Source organism: Rhinoderma darwinii, unplaced genomic scaffold (genome assembly GCF_050947455.1).
Source record: "Rhinoderma darwinii isolate aRhiDar2 unplaced genomic scaffold, aRhiDar2.hap1 Scaffold_127, whole genome shotgun sequence".
Taxonomy (NCBI): Eukaryota; Metazoa; Chordata; class Amphibia; order Anura; family Rhinodermatidae; genus Rhinoderma; species Rhinoderma darwinii.
The window spans coordinates 2,274,701-2,280,554 of NW_027461959.1; the positions used below are offsets into that span (position 1 = coordinate 2,274,701).

A 5,854-nucleotide genomic window follows, 5' to 3' on the forward strand; every position below is an offset into this window, starting at 1 on the left:
CGGAAACAGCTGAGCGCTGTTGAACTATTTGCGTAACTCCCATAGTACAGAACGGAGAGAGCTGTGTGCATGCGCATAGGTGGATATCACATAAACGTCTGAGATGGAGAAAACACTCTAAAGAGATTATTTCATTAAAGGGGTTGTACATAATTAGAAAAATAGAGCTGATATCTTCCAAAAACAGAGCCACACCTGTCCACAGGTGATGTGCGGTGTGTGGACAGCTTAGCCCTATACATTTCAATACAGAAAAGCTGCAATACCACACACAGCCTCTGGACAGAGGTGGCGCAGAACTTCCATTTGGGTCATAGAGAGGGTCTCCAGCGTGATACCCCCCTCTATGATATCTAAATACCCTTATAGGGCATTTCAGGTGTAACCAGAAGTTAAGGTGATACAAAAAAATATTCCATACGTGAGATTTCCTTAATGTAGATATTGTAACAATAATTACTGAAAATATGTAATTGACTTTTTCCTCCATTGTAGGAATAGAACCCGAGAAGTGACGTTTTGGACTACGGAACAGTCGATCCTCCGGATGAAATGCTGTGTGGTTGGAGCGCAGTCCCAGGAGTGCTGGTGTTGTTGTGCTGATCCATGTTCTTCTTATCTGGAGCTTGTATACAGAACACGCGATCCTTCTGGTCCGACCTACTAACATATATAAGCACAGCCTAAACACACACGTAATGATATATAATAACATAACATTAACATAACATTACTATGTATCAGCCCTGATACGTCAGTCTCATCATATTTCTGGGGTCCCCGCACACAGGATATACGTTACCTCCTGTGATGATGTCACTTCCCGGTATTTCCTGTATGACATGGCTGCTCTTCCTCTTCCCGTTTCCCTTTCTGATGTATTTCCTCTTCCTGTGTGATAAGACGTGTGCTGTTGCCTCCTGCTGTGTATAACACGAGATGTAACATGTCTTATAAAACATGTAAATAATAATCGCAGAAAGCAAATAAGATTTTGTTAATTTCCATTCACATCAATGGTTATTTGTTTGCAGCCGTTTTTCTGAGCCGTACTTGTCTGTTTTTAGAATCAACTACAGGGAGATTTGAGATGTGGTTTGAGAATTTCTTTCCTATGTAAACCCCACCGATAAGGACAGCTAAGAAGCCTCAGTTATCAGCGAGCGACCCCATCATTAGACTAAGCAGAGTGCCCCCATACAGTGCCAGCAGAGTATTGTCCCTTAAACAGTGCCAGTATACTGCCCCCTCATAAACAACACTACCAGCAGAGACCCCTCAATAAACCATATTGCCAGCAAAGTGCCTCCAATAATTAGTGCCAGCAGACTACCCCCAATAACCACTACAAGCAGAGTTCCCCCTCACAAATAGTCCCAGCAGAGTGTCTTCCTTTATGCAGCTACATCATGTAAGATCTTCCCTAGTTTGGAAGTCTCCAGGACAATCTGGGAGAGAAGACAAGTGTGATGTAACCTGGTTGCAGTGTGTAAATGTAGCCTGAAACATCACGTGTAGCCCCTAAGTCTATGTTCACATGTTACATATTTATTGCAGATTTCCATGGTCAAATTGACACATAAAGTATGAATGTGAATAGGGTTCTAGAAAACTGCATAAACTTGCAGCAGTAACAATCTGCAGTAGATTGTAATGCAAAGGATGCACAGCCAAATATGCTGCAAAAGCCACATGTAATATATGGAGAAATATTAGGCCTAGTTCACACAGAGTTTTTTTGGAGCGTTTTTTTAAGTGGAAAACGCATCGAAAACCGCACCAAAAAACGTCCGAAAACTAATCTTATTGATTTCAATGGGATGCAGAGGCGCTTTTCCCACGAGAAAAAAACACTCACAGGAAAAAGCAGCGTCAAGCCCTTTCTTCAAGCGTTTCCGTCTCTGACCTCCCATTGCCATCAATGGGAGGCAAAGAAAATGGTTTTCGCAGCATTTTTGCCTGCGGTGCTCAATGGCCGTGGTCGAAAAATGCGTAAAAAAAGCGGCAGAAGGAATTTTGAGGCAGATTTTTCCACCTGCAAAAAACTTGGTGTGTAAACAGGGACTTCGTGTCCACATGTGACCTACTCTATCCAATCACAGCTGTAATTCCAGCCAAGGCTGCCTAAGATTATGTTCACACCCCCCACTTCTCCTGCGGTTTGGCCGCTGCAGCCCGATGAGGAGGGATTATAACTAGAAATTGTGGATATAAAGAACATGCAGAGGTTTCTGTGTGACAGTCTAAGGGCATGACCAGACGTGGTGGAGTTCTGCATACACTGTCCGCATCAATGCCGCACATAATCTGCATTGCAGATTCTGTCGCGGCTTTGCCTAAAATGGGCATTAAATTGATGCGGACTGGCCGTTGCGTATTGAGTGCAGGATAGAGAGAAGGGACAGCCCTTTCCCTAGTAAAAGAAAAATAAATTCATACTTACCCGGCCGTTGTCTTGGTGACGCGTCCCTCTTTCGACATCAAGCCCGACCTCCCTGTATGACGCGGCAGTTCATGTGACCGCTGCAGCCTGTGATTGGCCTGTGATTGGCTGCAGCCGTCACTTGGACTGAAACGTAATCCCGGGAGGCCGGACTGGAGGAAGAAGCAGGGAGTTATGGGTAAGTATGAACTTCTATTTTTTTTACAGGCTGATGTATATTGTGATCGGATGTCACTGTCCAGGGTGCTGAAACAGTTACTGCCAATCGTTTAACTCTTTCAGCACCCTGGACAGTGACTATTTACTGACATCGCCTATTAACGCTCCTGTAATTACGGGTGCACACACGTAATCACCCGTAATTACGGGAGCCCCATTGACTTCCTCAGTCTGGCTGTAGATCTAGAGATACATAGGTTTAGCCAGAATGAAGAACTATCATGTTAGTAAAACCAGTACGCTCCGCAGCAAACATAACATCTGCGGACTTCATTGCGGAATTTTCACTCTCCATTGTAGTCAATGGAGAAATTCCGCAATGAGTCCGCAACAAGTCCGCTACACGTCCGCAACAGCCAGTGTATGCTGCGGACACCAAATTCCGCACCACAGTCTATGCTCCGCAGAATTGTCCGCAACGTGTAAACGAACCCAACTAAAAAGCTGTGGAAAGCAATGGAGAAATGTGTACGCTGCGGATTTCCGCTGCGGACTATCCGCAGCGGAATTGCAGAGCAATTCCGCCACGTCTGGTCATGCCCTAAGGCTCTGTTCACATCTGCATTGGGGTCCCGTTCTGACGTTCCCGTCAGAGGTTTTCGTCAGAACAGGACCCTGAGCAGACACAAACTGACACCGACGGAAACCAGGGGTTTCCGTTTCCATCACCATTGATTTCAGTAGTCGACTAAGCTATTGCTTCCGGCAAAACGAAGGGTCCGGAGCACAAAAGAGACAAACGGAAACCACGGGCACCGGCTCCGTCACCATTGAAATCAATGGTGATGGAAACGGAAACCCCTGGTTTTCGTCGGTGTCTGCTCAGGGTCCCGTTCTAACGGAAACCTCCGACGGAACGTCAGAACGGGACCCCAACGCAGATGTGAACAGAGCCTAATATGGATGAGAAAGGGGAGGTGGGACTACTCATTTATTATGCCCTGATACTGAACTGGTATTACTAGTATTATACCCTGTTCTATGAACTCTACCCGCTGGAGTACCCCAAAGATGCTTGTACCACTGATCGAGGTGCTATGTGTTTTGTAGTAAAATTAAATTGGTATTTGATTATTTTTTTTACAGTTAATATTTATTAAAAATTCTGTTTTAAAGTTTTTTGCCTGGCAGTGATAGTTTGATATTTGTCCAAAACCTATTTATTTCCATATTTCATGGATATTATGAGGTGGGACGACTCACCTAACCAGTATGTTCCTGACGGGAGCTGCATGCGTCCATCTCATCAAGTCCCCGATCTCCTGGCAGCTCCACTTTGTACAGATCCTACAATGAAAATCTATGCAAAAAGTTTACACCAAAAAAACTGAACATTCTACTGCGGAACCAGGATTGTTGTTGTGTGGCAGGGCTGCACCTCGCCCTTCTGCTGCCGGAGGTAAACAGTGAAATAGCGCCCCCACCTGCATCACCATAGAGTGGCCATGTGGGGTAGAGAAAAGATAGCAAAGAAAATATAGAAAACCTTTATGTTTACATGTAGTAGAAATCTATTTAATACAAGTGAATAATATTTATAAAAATCGTAATCACATGCTGCGTTAGGCCTCATTCCCACGACAGGGTTTCCAGGCCGGGTGCCGGCCGTTCATAAATCGGCCGGCACCCGGCTGCATTAGGAATAATAGACCCCTAATGGGGCTATTCACACGACCGATTTTTTGACGGCCGGGGAAACCGGCCGTCAAAAAGTAGGACATGCTCTATCTTCGGCCGGGTACCCGGCCGCCCGTCTCCCATAGAAGTCTATGGGGCCGGGTAATACCCGGCCATCACCGGGATGTGTCCCGAGTGATGGCCGGGTTTTTCGGCACTTGCGCTCTATCTCCTCCTCCTCACAGCGCAGAGTGCATGTGAGGAGGAGGAGTTGATGCCATTCTGACGAATGGCATCGCTGTACACTGTGTTGCAGGGCCGGGGTGTACAGCAGGTGGAAGGGAGCGCTGCGCTGGCTCCCTTCCCCTGCATGTTTTAAAAGCACCCTGGCCCGGCGACACCTTCGATGGCGCCGCTAGCAGCTGCTGCGGCTGCTACTACTGCAGCGACGCCACTATCGCAGAGCAAGGAGGTATCTCCCCGCTCTGCTATGTGCTAGCCGCACTTTAGCTCCTTGAAGGAGCGGAATCCCCGTGTTTTCGGGGATTCCGCTCCTGGACAGAGCGCTTGATGTCTCTGTCCATATCTGGGCAGTGACATCAGGGGAAACTCCTGAAGCGGAATCCCCGAACACATGGGGATTCCCCTTCAGGAGTTGCCGCTGATGTCACTGTCCAGATCTGCCCGGCCCGGATGCAAAACTTTATGCAAACCGGCCGGGCAGAATGGCCGATTTTACCGGCCGGCACTCGGGCTCGGGCGCGACCCGGTCGCGTGAATCCCGCCTTAGGCCTCATTCACACGACAGGGTCCGAGTGTCGGCCGGGAAAATCGGCCGTTTTTGGCCGATTTTCCCCCGCCGTTTGCATCCGTTCCGATTCCGTTCCGGGCCGTGTTGCTGTTTTTACCGGCCGATTTGGACCCGATTTGCATCCGGTTTTTTCCCTGACCGTTTTTTAATCGGATTAATTTTTTGCACTTTACTTATTTTTTTATTATTATGTTCTGTCCCTCAAAGGTCAAAAAAGACCTTTTTGGAACTTTTAATATTTTTTTTCTTTCTTTTACACCATGTTTTTCCCTGTAACTGGAGCTGCACAGCAGCCCCAGTTACAGGGGAAATCAGCCCTCTCACAGTGACGATTGTCACTAATAGGATTGTGCTAGGTCTAGTAAGACCCAGCAGCAGTCTGTCACTAACGGCACCCGGCGATCATGTGACCAGTCACATGATCACCGGGAGGAATAGAGACAGCACCGCTGCTGTCTCTATTTCTATACACAGCGTTCATTGAGCGTTGTGTAAAAAGACATCGTAGAAGACAGAAGCAGTGAAAGCTGCTTCTATCCTCTCCGTAGGTTCCCCGGCAGTCACGGACAGCCGGAGACCCGACACTCAGCTGCCCGATCGCGCGGGCAGCAAGTTAAAACCCGAGCCGTAAAAAGTCTATGGCTCGGGTTTTAAGGACCCTGACCACTGGCCGTAAAAACACAGCCAGCGGTCGGGAACCGTAACAAGCAGGGGAAGGGAGCCAGCGCAGCGCTCCCTTCCACCTGCTGTACACCCCGACCCTG

The 5,854-nt window shown here is 47.6% G+C and overlaps 1 long non-coding RNA gene across 1 annotated transcript; it reads right to left on the bottom strand.

Moving 5' to 3' along the window:
* Window positions 1-463: 463 nt before the first annotated feature.
* Window positions 464-4,231, bottom strand: LOC142699085 (uncharacterized). The gene is made up of 3 exons (XR_012865976.1): window positions 3,866-4,231; window positions 803-923; window positions 464-663 (listed from the first exon to the last, which is right to left on the bottom strand). It is a non-coding gene; the product is annotated as an uncharacterized LOC142699085 (long non-coding RNA).
* Between the last annotated feature and the right edge of the window lie 1,623 nt (window positions 4,232-5,854).